Source organism: Hemiscyllium ocellatum, chromosome 40 (genome assembly GCF_020745735.1).
Source record: "Hemiscyllium ocellatum isolate sHemOce1 chromosome 40, sHemOce1.pat.X.cur, whole genome shotgun sequence".
Classification (NCBI taxonomy): domain Eukaryota; kingdom Metazoa; phylum Chordata; class Chondrichthyes; order Orectolobiformes; family Hemiscylliidae; genus Hemiscyllium; species Hemiscyllium ocellatum.
The window spans coordinates 3,726,703-3,741,550 of record NC_083440.1 but is presented as its reverse complement, the minus strand read 5'-3'; positions in this window follow the sequence as shown (position 1 = coordinate 3,741,550).

The window sequence follows — 14,848 nt, the reverse complement described above, 5'->3', positions numbered from 1 at the left end:
AGCAATTCGAAAGCCTGCCCAGGGATCCATGTGACAGGATCCAACCCCTCCTTTTACCGCAGGATCTCAGGTACGCTACAAGCTGTCCACTTCATGGTGCTTCTTTTTGCACGAGGGACAAGTGAAACGGAGCGGTCCAACTATCTGGAGCATCTTGGAGACCAAGCCTATCCTTCACAACACTCTGTATTTTTATTTAATTTCAGAAACATACTTTATTCATAAAAATGTTTTCGTGTACATAAGTAGTCACTGAAGTAGTTTGGTTCTATAAACTATCATATGATTATTTTGCAAAAATATACGTTCTTGATAAAGATGCATCTTTGTGTCTATGTACAAGTAATGTAGCTCTTCACATCTATATAGACTTTACTTTCAGAGAACAAATGAAGCCTTCACTTTCACCATTCTCTGCGTTTACAATCAAACTCCTGACATTTAGTTGAGGCATTAGCATGGCACAATACACAGGTATATGTAAAATTATATTTTTTCATAAAATAATTATTTGTGTACTGTTAATGAAGCCGATCAGATCCATGCTCTCTTTAGTAACAGAGAACAAATACACTTTGATATTCAGTATTCTCTATATTTCCAATCTAAATGAAGTAACGGGGGAAAAAACAAATACTTGAATTTTGACGCCTAGTTCTTTAACATCCTTCCTGCATGTGCATTGTTTGATCCTGTTAGATATTTATATGGCCTCAGATAAGTAGCTGAAATGCCTTATGAATGTCTGAGGTGGGAAAAGTTTAAACACAGACTTGTAAAAAAAAAAATCCAAAACGGCATTAGTTCCGATTGCAATGTCAGGCCAAATGATCTTTAATTTGCTCTTTCCTCACTTTAAACATTCGAATTACATCGGTGACCCTTCAATCCGCAGGAACTGTCCTGTGAAGAGAGATTGAACAGGTTTTATCCAAATACTTTGGAGTTTAGAAGAATCAGAGGAGTTCTAATTGAGGAATAAAAGATGTTAACAGGGATTTGCAAAGTAGACATAGAGAGGATGTTACCTGATGTGGGGCAGTAAAGAGTAGAGGTCATACTTTTACGATAAGGAACAGCAGATTTCAAACAGCGATGTGGACAATTTCCTTCTCTCAAAGGTCATCAAACTGTGGAATTTACTCTCCTAGAGTGGGGTGGATGCAGAACATTGATTAAATTTAACGAGGTGATGGAAACGTTTTTAATCAGCAATGACTTAAGGGGATATGCAAAGGAGACAGGAAAGTAAATGAGGTCAACTTGAGATCATCTATCGATGGTGGAACCGTCTCGAAGGGCTTAATGGCCCACACCCCTTCCTGGCTCTAATGTTCTTGTCTTCTTATGTTCCAGAGTTGATAGAACGTTGGCAGGTGATCACGAACACATCCAATATTACTCGGGACAATTCCTGAAATATGCTGAAACATAGATTATTTTGGCCGAGGGTTTTATTAGCCTTTAATGTGATCCGTTTACCCAACACCATTTCCCGAATAATGCTGATGTCCTTAATTTTCTATTTCAAGCATAGAGTGTTGAGGACGTCCTGAATGAATTGTTTAAGATCATGGCATTGTGGATAGCAAGCCGTTGTTCGGTTAGTGAAGGGTCAGTACAAGGGATGGGGTAGAGGAGATGATATTAAAGTGAAATGCATGAGGTTTAAAGGGGAATCAGGGAAACCAGAGAGCGGTGGGTGTCAGGAATGCACGACCTACAGGGATAGTGGAGGCACAAACCTCACATTTTTAAAAAAAATATTGGGTTATCCACTTGAAATGTAGATCATTCAAGGCTACGGGCTGAATGCAGGAACATGTGTCTAGTGCAGACATTGGGTATTTTGTTTGCAGGTGCAAACTCGATGGGCTGAAGAGCCTCTATGGCTCCTTCATCTCTCTGGCCTCTGTCCCCAGTATTACTAGTGCTTTATTTATGTACTCCGTTGTTAAGACAGAACTAAAATGTGTATTTATTGGATTTGCCACCATTTTTTGCGCAGTTTGATTTCTGCTATATTTAGATGTGAGGGACTTCCATTCCACTTTATTAATTCTTTTCTCTTGATATTTCTATGCTTTGTTTGTTTTTTTTAATGTTCTCTACAAGCTCACCCTCATTCTGTATCTCTCCCCCACTTAATTAATACTTTGTATTACTTTACTGAAACCTAAACTGCTCCTAATTCTCAATTCTGTTTTTTTTTTATTTTTGAGCAATGCGTATGCTTGTTTCTTGGCTCTAAAGCAAAGAGGTATTACAACTGTAAATTCCCTATAGACTTCTCACAGGTATAAATCCCAGGCTGCAATAATGCCATGTCTCAATTTTAATTCATTTGGAATCGATACCACACAATAATTCACAGAGAAAAATGCTTGGCGTATTCCACAGTATTTCTAAAATAGTGTACACAATCATTGCCATCATTGGTGTTCCTGGTAAGTAACAATAATTGGTTAAGATTTGTGAATCTATTGGGGAACTGGTTACTGCTTTTACTGAAACAGAAACTGCTGGAAGATCTCTGCAGGTTTGGCAGCACCTGCGACAGAAATCAAACTTAACGTATTCCCTGCTTTCTCTCCACAGTTGCTGCCAGATCTGCTGAGATTTTCCAACACTTTCCGTTTTAGTTTCTCATTTCCAGCGTCTGTGGTTCTTTCAGTTTTTACTTGATTACTGTCTTTGTTATCGAAATCATAGTCAGTCACATATTGACGTATTATTTCATTATCTTGTTCAGTGATAATCAGCATGTTCTCACCAAAAGATCGAGCCGTTATTTCACTTGAGGGAGAGAGAGTTGACTGGTGGTGTTTAAACCCAATGCTCACTATGTCTGAGGTAAGCGGAGAGATTGAAGAGGAAAGTACTTCGCAGTAACCTCAGGCAGGACAGGGTATTGAGCTCACTGTTCTGGTATACTTCTACATTATAAATCCGAAATTCTACAGATTCCTTGCAGTGTGGAAACTGGCCATTCGGCCCAACACATCCACAGAGACTCTCCAAAGTGCATGGCGGCCAGATTAAACTCCCCAATCTATCCCTATCTCGCTGCATTTCCCACAGCTAATCCACCTAGGCACTTTGGGCCATTTAGCAGGCCAAGCCTCCCAACCTGAATATCTTTCGACTGTGGGAGAAAACGGGAGCAGGCGAAAGACACCCGTGCAGACACGAGGAGAATGTGCAAACTCCACACACACAGTAGCCCGAGGATGTAATTGGGTCCCTGGCGCTATGAGGCAGCAGTGCTAAGCACTGAGCCATCGCACTGTCCAATCTAACTGAGACAACCTGAAACTTTTGCTAAGCCATAACAAAGAATTTAAGCAAACAAGTAACACAAGCAGAATGTGTGGGAAACTCAGCAAGTCTGTACGTGTCTGTGGAGAGACAGAAAGCAGAGTTAACATTTCGAGTCCAGTGACACTGCGTCAAGATCTTTCTTTGAGTTCTGAACAAGTGACACCTGACGCAAAATGTTAATTCTGCTTTCTCTCTCACCGTCAATTCTGCCAGACATGCCAAGATTCTCCCACAGCTTCAGCTTTTGTTTCAGATCTCCAGCATTCCCATTTATTTGCTGTATCCTGAAAGATGATCTTTCTAAATTAACTCTACCGTTTTGCTTGATTTCAATTTCTCATGAGCTGATCTGGTGTCTCACATGCTTGACCAATTTTCCGAAATTTCGACATCTAGCAGCACTGCGGACTTTTGATTTGCGCACAGTTGCCCAGGTGAAGGAAGAACACAATGTAATGTTAAAACATACTGCGTGTGCTTCCTAACATGGAGAGGATTCCATGTATTATTCAGATCTTGTGCCACTGTGCAAGTTCCTAAAGTTAATTCACCAACTGAATCATTTGGTCAAATGGCCACTCTTTGGAGGAAATCACTAGTCGAACATCATTATGTTCAGTAGCCATGGTGAGGAGGAGCTGGTGTTGGACTGAGGTGTACAAAAGTAATAATTGCACAAAACCAGGTTATAGACAAACAGATTTAACTGGAAGCACTAGCTAGCTGGCTCAGGTGATTCCTTGTGTAACACAATGTAGATGCGGTTATGGTAAAGTCCCAGTATATTTGAGTTCATAACAGTAGAAAATACCACACCTTGAAGATGTAACTGTACTGTGAGTGATGGAAGTCATTGATTTATCACAACTTATAGAACTCTTCCAATCTTGCCCTGCTTTCAACCATTTTTTTGAAATTCCTGTGATGCCCCAGTCCCATGTACCCAACCACACTGAGTGCATCTGCCTAACCTGTCAGATGTCATACATTGTGATGAAGGAAGTGTGATTTATCAGCCTTAAAACGTTCGCTGTCTTTTTCCCTTCCTGCGTTAACTATTTAACGTACTCCTCTTCTCAACGGTACCAGCCTCAGACTTCGCACTTTTACTCACGATCACTTCCTCACACCCCCACCCGCCGAACCTCGAACCAATTATTGAGTTTAAATCCACTCAAGCAGCTCTTGCAAATCTCCCCACCCAGACATTGGTTCCCTTCTCGTTCAGGTCAAATTGTCCTTCCCGTCAGGTCAGATTAGATGAGGTTCCTTACAGTTTGGAAGCAGGCCCTTCAGCCCAACAGGTCCACACCGATCTCTGCAGAGTAACCCACCAGACTCATTCTCCTCTCCTACATTTATCCTTAACTAATGCCCCCAAAACTATGGGCAATTTAGCATGACCTGCACATCTTTGAACTATGGAGGAAACTAGAGCACCTGGAGGAAACCCAAGCAGACACGGGGAGAACGTGAGAACGTGTAAACTCCATACATACAGACAGATGCCTGCGTCTGGAATCGAACCTGGGGCCCTAGCGCTGGGAGACAGCAGTGCTAGCCACTGAGCCACCATGCCGCCCCAGCACTTCGACCCCAGAAGTGATTTCAATGATCCAAAAACATAAATCCTCCTCGTCTGCAACAGCTCCTCAGCCATGCATTCATCTGGACGATCCCCATATTCCCACTATTATTAGCACATGGCATCGGAAGTATCCTGATATTATGATGATTGAGAACCAACTTTTAAACTCCAGCCTAATTGCTTACATTAAACGTTCAAAGCTTCCTCATTCTCTTCCTATATTCCATTGTAGCCTGACAGACAGCAAAAGGCTATTTCTGGGTAAGGTATAACTGATCGTCCGAAACTGAATCATTCTCCACTTGACACTTATTGGCTTTGATCCCTTCAGTCAATCTTCCCGCTTAAATTCCTCTCTCCTTCTTTGGCTTAGGTTCTTGCATGGTCAACAGTCATCATCTTTTTATTCTGCTCTTTCGTGTATATGAACTTGGTCGAGTGCTCATGAAAATGTCCACGATAACCTTGAATGAAGGACCTCAGCGTTTTTATTTCTGTTAAAGGATCTACCCTGTAGGATTATGAGAATTGTGCCCGGCATCTTAACCTCAGGTCCTATTTTCAGGGCCAGAATGTACTGCAAAAGGGAAATACTTATGTCAGAGGCAGTAGGTGTTGAAGAAATGTCGGCAGATTCTTGTGTGCCTGGGCTGCGATGACAGAACGCAGAGTTAGTGGTGGAGGAAGCCAACTGAAGCCTGTTGTAAATTGACAGAGTCGTTATACCATATCTTGAGCACTGTGGGCAGATCTGAGGAGCGACCTTAGGAAGGATAGGTTGCATTTGGAAGGAAGAAAACGTAGGATTGCAAGAACGATACCTAGACTCCTGGGTTCAGTTTCGAGGAGAGATTATAGAAATTAAGTCTGTGTCCTCTGGAATTTGGAACATGAAGGAATGACCTGAACAAGGTCTCTTCCTAGATAATTATGGAAAAAGTCAGGGTAGATAACCATTAACTACTTCCAATGTTTGGGGATTTGGAACTAGGGTTATATGCGAGAATGATAGCCAGACCAATCAGGACGAAGGTTCAGAAGAACTTGGACACACAATGGGTGGTAGAAGTTTGGAAACTCTCTTCGACAAACAGATGTTCTAAATTTTCAGTCTGAGTTAGATATATATTCATGAACCATGCGTTTAAAGGAATATGGGCTAAAGGCAGACACGTGAAATTAGACGATAGGTTAACTATTGAATGGTGAATTAGACTTGAGAGATATTTCCTACACTCCTATGGTCCACTCTCTGGTGTAGAATTTATTTTTTGGCACACTAGAGAATTTTCCATGAGGACCGATCATCTCTGGGTCCCTCCTTCTGCTTTCTCTTCTCTAAGAATTTCTCCTTCATTTCAGACCATCTGCAGTATCTTTATTTGAAAGATTTTTCATACACTTGACTTCATTAAATCAATCCTGCCTTCCACTCAAGAACAGAGTCAGATCGTTTTATATTTGCTGGCGTTCAGCTTAATTAGAGGGAACTAGCATAGGACATTGTGAAATCCTGGCAGGACTGTTCACAGTAAACACAAGAAGGAAGTTCCCAGTGACCATGGAATGGAGATCCAGAGGTCACAGTTTAAAGATACACGGTAAGACATACAGGATTGAGACGATAAGAAGTTTCGTCCTCCAAAGCCTGTGAAATTTATTATTAGATAAAGCATTGAAGACCTAAAGATTGTGTGGTGTCAAGAAAGCGTTGGATTATAAACCATGAATCGTAGAAACAAATAGATATGGATGGTTATGAAGGAACAGGCGACTGAGTTGGATAATCATGCATGATCATATTGAATGACTGCCCAGGGTCAAAGGGCAAAATCGTATATACCTGCTCCTAATGTTTGTTTTTGTGTTTCTGTGTTTATGTACTTTCCTGCATACCCCTTCACCCACGATCAGATATACTTGCTTTAACTTGCATCCTTTCCTTAAATCTCTGTTCCCTTGGAATTACCATCATTAGCTGAGATTAACATGAAGCAATCACCTTCCCACTCTCTTCACTCACCTGATGCTTGGTGGCCCTAGGGTTAAATCACCACCAGTCATCTCTCTCTGTAGTGAGAGAGCACATCAATGGTCTGGTTAGACAATGGTATTTGAATGTTAATACTATAATAATTGTTTTATTCAGGGAAGTCTACATAAAAATTATGTTCCCTCTCCCATGGTGATGCACTACACTCTCCCTCACCTAATTCAATTCATAATCCAAACAGACCATATTGAGAAGATGTGAAATATCGACTGACATTCCTAAACATCTGATCACATTCAATGTATTGTTATGGGTGCTCCATTCAACACAAAATGTCAAGGCTCATGAAAGGAAATGTGTTTCTGATTAATTTCCTTTATTTCGTTTCCTGCTCTTGCAGTCAATATCACGGCCATTACAATCCTGTCACGGGGAAAGTGTGGTCTTAGCAACTGCATCACGTGTTACCTCGTTACTATGGCAGTGGCGGATCTACTGCTCATTATCATTGAGGTTATATTGAGATACATGAATAGCTATTATTTCCCGCTGTGTTTCTTGGACATTACCCCTGTATGTAGCATTCTCAGTGTCCTCAGTTGTGCAGCCACAGATTGTTCGGTCTGGTTCACTGTCACTTTCTGCTTTGATCGATTTATGTTCATCTGCTGCCAGAAGAAGAAAATCAAATATTGCACAGAGAAAACCGCAACTTTTGTTCTAGCAATGACATTCCTTTTACTATTATTGAAAAATATTCCTTTCTACTTCGTATATGAACCTGCAGAATTATTTGACAATATACCATGGTTCTGCTCTGTGAAGCCCAGTTTTCATACTGAGCCTGGGTGGTTAGCATTTTCTCAATTTGATACAATTTTAACCCCAATACCCCCATTTGTTTTAATGATATTGTTCAACACACTGACAGTCAGACATATTTTATTGACAAGTCGAGTCCGACAAGGACTGAGGAGTGTCCACAAGGGCAAGAATCCCAGTGACCCAGAAATGCAGAAAAGAAGGAAATCTGTGATTTTACTCTTCGCCATTTCCGGAAGCTTCATACTTTTGTGGCTTGTATATGTCCTATATTGCTTTAAAGTTTCGTCTTACTTTGAAGATACTTCATTTTATATTTTTGAACAAGTTGGGTATATTCTGCAGAACATCAATTGCTGCACAAACACTTTTATTTACGCAGCGACTCAGTCCAGGTTCAGACAGCAGCTGCAGAGTACTGTTAAGTATCTATTCACACCAATAATTGTGTTAATTAATAAACAGAAAATATGCTAGGGGCTCTTGTGGTGTCCCTAACTCTGATAACGGAGGACCGACATCAATCCAATCTGCTCCAGATGTCTTTAGTAACATCTCTGAAGAAAATGTCGAAACAAATGTAATTCAAGGGCACACCAGGTGGTTCTAGTGCATGAATGTGATAATTACCATAAACGTTCATCAACGGATCACCTTCAGCATTGGTGTCCTGATGAGCCAAATGAAATTGACACCAACGGGAGATGGTGATGATGCAGAATGGATGGTAGACTTGGGTGGGACGGCAGCCCAGTTTGGGTAACTGACTGGCTGTTCGCATATTTCCTGGTGGGAGAAAAGCAACGTTTTTAAAAACTTTTTTTTGCGTTCTATCTGATGATTTAAAAAAACTATTCTTTCAGTGTGGTCAGTGACTCAATCGAATAGCAAACTCGAAATGAACATCCTCACCAATTGGTACTCGTCATGTACAGTTTGGAATCCAGTGGACGTGCTCTCTGCTCAGTTCTCCATGGTCACGTGGAGCTCTGCAAGGATGCTTCCAAGGTTTCCCTGAAACGCAATTTGGCGTTGTTCTGATTGTCCTCATTGTGATTGGAAAAGGGATGATACTGCACCCCACAGTGTCTCTGTAAAATGCATAGCAGAGCTGAAAGATTTCTGTAAGCATGTTTTTTTTCACACGATGTTTGTTGGTCTCCATGAACCACAGAGACATGATTAGAGTTATGAATAATTCCTTGCAAAGTGGCGTCCCTTAATCTATAACTCTGCAGAAATAGTGGGAACCAAATCTAATGTAATGGCCTCTACCCATGAATATTGCACTTCCCACTGTCAAAACTGGCCATGTCTACCTATTTCGAAAAGGATAATCAAGCAGTCCTCAGAAATTGCAAGAAAATTATACAATTTGGCAGGAGACATGGATGTCCGTCAACCCATCGTGACCGTATGAGTTCCAGGCAGAGCTACCCAGTCAGTCCTACTCTCCAATTCTATCTCTGTAGCCCCCGAAATTCATCATTTTGAAATATGTACCCTGCTAGCTTTCGAAACATCCAAAAGAATATCCCTCCACCAATCTCCTCGGCAACACAACCAAATGCTGGCAACTCTCTGAGTTCAAAAGTCACTCCTCATCTCAGTGCCGTGTTGACTATCTTGAATTTATGAACTCAAGTTACTGACATTCCAATCAGTGGAAACGGAATATCCTTCTTTACCCTGTCAAAATTGTTCATCGTTTGAAGAAATCAATAAGCTCTTCTCGTAATCTTCTCTGCTCCAAGGAGAATACATCCAGTTTCTCTCAACTTGTATTTAAAATCCCTCACTCCTGGTATCATTCAAGTAAATCTCCCTTTACATCTCTCTGGGTTTTCAACATCCTTCCCTAAATAAGATTCCAGAGCTAAATGTAATATTGGAAATGTGGCCTGACCAATCATCTTAACGGTATATAATATGTGCCTTGTTTTTATACTCTCTACTACTTTTATAAACCCAAGGATTCCATAAACACTCTTAACAACTGTTTCAACTTGCCTTGCCACTTTCAGGAAATTCTCCACTTTATTCCGGATATCCCTCTGCTCCTGTACTCCCCTCAAGTTTGTTCCATTGAGCCTGTATTGTCTCTCTGTTCCTTTCTTCTACAAAAATGCATCATTTCATATCTCTCTGCATTGAAATTAAAGTGTAGGAGTCTTCTAATTTGGCCAACGTGTCGATGTCCCACTCAAGATTCTCAGGGCCATTCTGAAAATTTCCTGTTCTCGTCAACTTAGTATCATCTGCAAATTTAAAGGGTTTGCCATCAATACCTACTCCAACTCAGGAAAAGCAAGCGTCCCAACACTGATGCCTGGGAATACTGCTTTCAACTCGTCTTATGACTGAGAAGTACCCATCTATACCTATCCTCTGTTACCTATCTTTTAGCCAAATTCTAGCTTGTGCTGTGAAAGACCCGTCAATCCCAAACAATTTTAATTTGCTCACCAAGCTGCCATGAGGAATTAAATGAATTGCTTTCAGAAAGATCAATTTTGTCAAATCCAAAGCGTAGCCCTCATCCACTCCTTTGATGCCCGACAACGAATTCTATTAAATTTGTCAGACATGCCTCGCCCTAGGCAATGCCATGTTGATTGTCTGGTATTAACTTATTTTTCTCCAACCGTCTTTTTTCCTTATTCTGTATCATGGTCTCCACCAGTACCCCAGTTTAGCAGCTACGCTGAGACTTACGTAACTTCCTGAGTTATATTTTGCCCTTGCCTTAAACAATGGTGAAACACTTGCAATCTTCCAGTCCCCTTGGATTAATTCTGTGTTCCAGTGAGCCATGTTAAACTTCTGTCAATGATTTTGCATATTGCTCCCTTACTTCTCTCAGCAATCCAGAATGCATCCCAACTGGGCCTGGTGATTTCTCAACAGAGAATGATTGCAGCCATTGTCGACCTCTTTTTCATTTCTATCACGGTCCTGCTCAGTTGCTCAGAAGCTACATAACCAACTGTGTCATTATCACCAGCTATCTTGGTCCTTAGCTTAACATTCATCACTATTACTTACTAATTCATCATCGTTGGATTATACTTAAGAGTTCTTGTAAACTATGTTCACGAGTTCTGCTCGGCTTCTTTCTTCCATGTAATCTACCTCATGAGCTGCACATAGATCAAATAACTGGATCTAAGTGAGATTGTCTACTTCGTATCTCGAAGTTGAAGGTATCCTGTGAAAAATCTGATCAGAACTAGCAACAATGTACACGTTAGGTATGACAGCAAATGCAGCAGCATTGCTATTACTTTGTTATTATTATTGCTTTTGTTGTTATTGTTATTTACCTGATCTTTAAAAATTGGCTGCGAATCTAGCCGTAACATGCAACGACATTCATATGTATAAAAATCTGACCTGGTCAACAGTTTCAGTCTGATCCAGGGAAAGGAATCTATCGTCCTTGCCTGGCTATGCGACATATGATCCCATACACACAACAACGTGGTGCACTCTGAGCTTCCCTTTGGGAAGATAACAGCAGAGGGCTCAGCAGTGAAGAAAAACCCTAAAACAACCCCAGTACAAATGTCTCTGAAATTTCTTCAGAGGAAATCATCAAGTGCTTTAAGGACATAAAAAAACCAGGAGCAGGACCAGGAAATTCAGCCCGTCAAGCCTGTTCCCCTATTCATTGTCATCACAATTGATCTCAGCTTGTTCACAACGCTCCATGATTTAATAATGACGGCACGAGAATATGTCAATGTCGGGGAATCCTACAAAGAGTAAATCACTCCATCACCAACACAGATAACCGGCACTGTGTAACATCTATGCGAGACATCCCAGGATTTGTAGCACAACATCGAGGGCCAAAGGGTCTGTACTGCTGTGTAGTATTCTATGTTCTAATGGACCATCTGTAGACAGCATAATCCCAAACACGGCAATAACCCTCCAGAGATACATCACCCTCAAATACGTATCCAGATGTTCCTTAAACCCGCTGCTAGAATCCGCTTCCACCACTCTACCAGGTAGTGCATTCACAATCCTACCAACGCTTAGAGTGAAGAAGCTTCACCTAATCTAACGCAAAGCTATCTTGCTGATAATCCTGGTGTTGTGGCCCCCAGTTAATGACAAACCAACTGCTGGAAAGAGAATATACTTCTTTATGCTATCAACATTATTTACAATTTTGAACACCTCATGAAGGCCACTACCAATCTTTCCACACTCCAATGAGAGTAAGCACAACTTATATTTTTTTGTTCCTTTTGTCGAAACACCCTTATTCCTGAGATCATTCCAGTAATCTCCTTAGAACTCTCCGCATAGCTTTAACATCTTTCCTTACATACGGTGCACAGAACTGTAGCAAATGTGGTCTGAAAAATAATTTGGAGAGGTGTGGCAACACTGCATTATTTGAGCATTGGTTGCATGTATTTATAAACCTTGGGATCGTATAGGCTTTCATAATAACCCTTTCAGATTGACCAAACAAATTCAACGAATCATGCACATAAACACAAATGTCCCTCTGCTGCGGTACTTCCCTCAAAGTTAGACAATGGAGTCTGTATTGTCTCTCCATGTTCCTGCTCACAAAATGCTCCATTTCACTTTTTCTGTCATCCTCCTGACGTCTGTCTCGTTGAAGTCACTCACCGTGTCACTCACAATTCACTATTCCCCCAGCTTAGCGTCATCTGCAAATTTAGAGAGTTTGCCCTCGATGTACAATTTCAAATTGTTTATGCAAATCAGAAAAAGCAAACTCCCAACATCAAACCCTGGGGAGCATTAATCTAAACGCATCATTAGATTAGATTACTTACAATGTGGAAACAGGCCCTTCGATCAACAACTCCACACGGACCCTCCGAAGAGCGACAAACCCAGACCCATTCTCCTACACCTAACACTACAAGCAATTTAGCATCGCCAATTCACCTAACGGGCACATTTTTGGACCAGGGGAGGAAACCCACAGAGGCGCGGGGAAAGGTGTAAACTCCACGCTAACAGTTGCCTGAGGTGGGAATTGAACGCGGGTCTCTAGTGCTGTGAGGTAGCAGCGCTAACCACTGTTCCAGCGTTCCGCCCTAATCTGCAGTCTGTGAAATTTTCTTCTCTACCTACCCTCCATTTTCTGTCATTTACCTAATTTCTAATCCATGTTTCCAAGGACCAATCAAGACTAACCATTTCTAATTTTCTAGCAAAACTGAAACGGGACATTGTATCACATCTTTTATGAAAATCTGAATGAATAGCACCCACAGGACGATCCTCAATCACTGACTATCTCTCCTCGTCAAAGAACTCAATCATGTTTCCCACTGTTGATGACAAATTTGCAGGCTGTAGCTCATTGAGAGATCCATTGATATGAAACGACATGGCCACATTTGCAATCCCCCATTGCCCTGGGACTGATCCTATATTCGGAGAGACCAGTAATATTTCTGCCAATAACTTTGCAAATTGCTCCCTTTACTCTCTCAGCAAACCAAGATGCATCCAATCTGGGTCTGGTGAATTCTCTACCTGGTTTGCTGCCGGACTTTATATTACTATTCCATTATCCATCACTATTCTGCTCAATTGTTCAACATTAATTTGGTAAAGCCAGATGAAAAAATAACTCATTAATATGTCTGCCATATCCTTAGGTTCAGTGAGAACCTTACTGTCCTTGTTCCTGCTGGGCCCACTGTATTGTTCTCATATCGTTTATGATTCATGCATTAATATAGCATTAAAACTGAAAGCTAAAACGGTAATAATTTCCTGATAGATTTATCCCAAGATCAGTGATGGATCCGGATAGGCAACACAAATAAGGGTCAGGTCGGAGATGCATCTAGTTGAACATTGACAAGAACAGTGAAGTCAATGACGTATTTATTTTTGAAAGCCGTTTGTCAGCCCCTTTGTAAAGGGAGCATGTTCTCATCAATTGGTCCTTGACTCCAGCTGGGGCAGTTGGGGATAGGGAATAATTGCTTACCATGTCAGCAATGCACACATTCAGTGTGTGAGAGGAATCACATTTTAATCAACTAAATGTTCTTGTGTAATGGGGAAGCTCCTACACCAGAACACAGAACGACAGCGCTGAGACATAGTTTTGCACTTGGAATAAACTGACTCTATGCAGCGTTGTTTGAAATAATTTGTAATCTCGGGACGGAGCTCATGGTGTTTGAGTGGACAATGTTATTGCTGGCAGATCCCAGATTCAGTTTTTGTTATTTCATCACGATGTATGAACAACAAAGCTCCTTCATAATTAGATATTAAACGTGTTATTGTAATGAACTTGTTCATTTACAGAAATTTGAAAAAGATTAACTAAGCTGGGTAATGCTGTAACTTTGATCTCACCAAGGAGTTTCCACACAGTATAAGGCAAATCTCTGGGATTGTATCAGCTCAGAGTTTCAAACAAGGAGCTTGTCAGCTGCCTGAAGGGACAGAACATCTCCTGCAGTAAAGTGCTCAGACCAACTAATCAAGTTTAGAAAGTATTCGACACCAGCCTTACTTTCATGGGCTCCTCTGGTGTGCTATTGTGATTGTTGAACTTCCTTTAATCTGGTGCTGATCTGCTCTCTAGTTTTACCTTCTGAAAAATAATGTCTCCAGCTCACTGACTCTTTTGCCAGACACCAGAAAAGTGACAACAATTTACCGAGCAGCATTGTCGTTACAATTCTCCACAGAAAGAGACTCCCAACTTCACTGCTGCTGCAGCGTTTTCTGATTTTTGTATTCTGTAATTTCTTCCGGATTCCTTCAGTTGTATAATGAGAGATCATGCAAGTTATTTCTGAAAACGGGTCACCGGATCTGAAATGTTAAATGTGCTATCTCTCCACATGTGCTGCCTGACCTTTTGAGCAACTTTTGTAATTCTTATACACAAGCATTTAGAAGTCTAAGGTGCAATCTGCACTATGCCCCACAATGTATCAACATGAAAAGACTAGGTTTTCAATTGTTGAGGGACTGTTGAATGAGTGAACATAGTCTGAGAATTAAGGTCAGATCGTTCAGCAAAGATGTTACTGTGCACATCAGAAACAAACGATGGGAGATGTTTGTAAATCTCTCTCACAAACGGATCAGTTGCT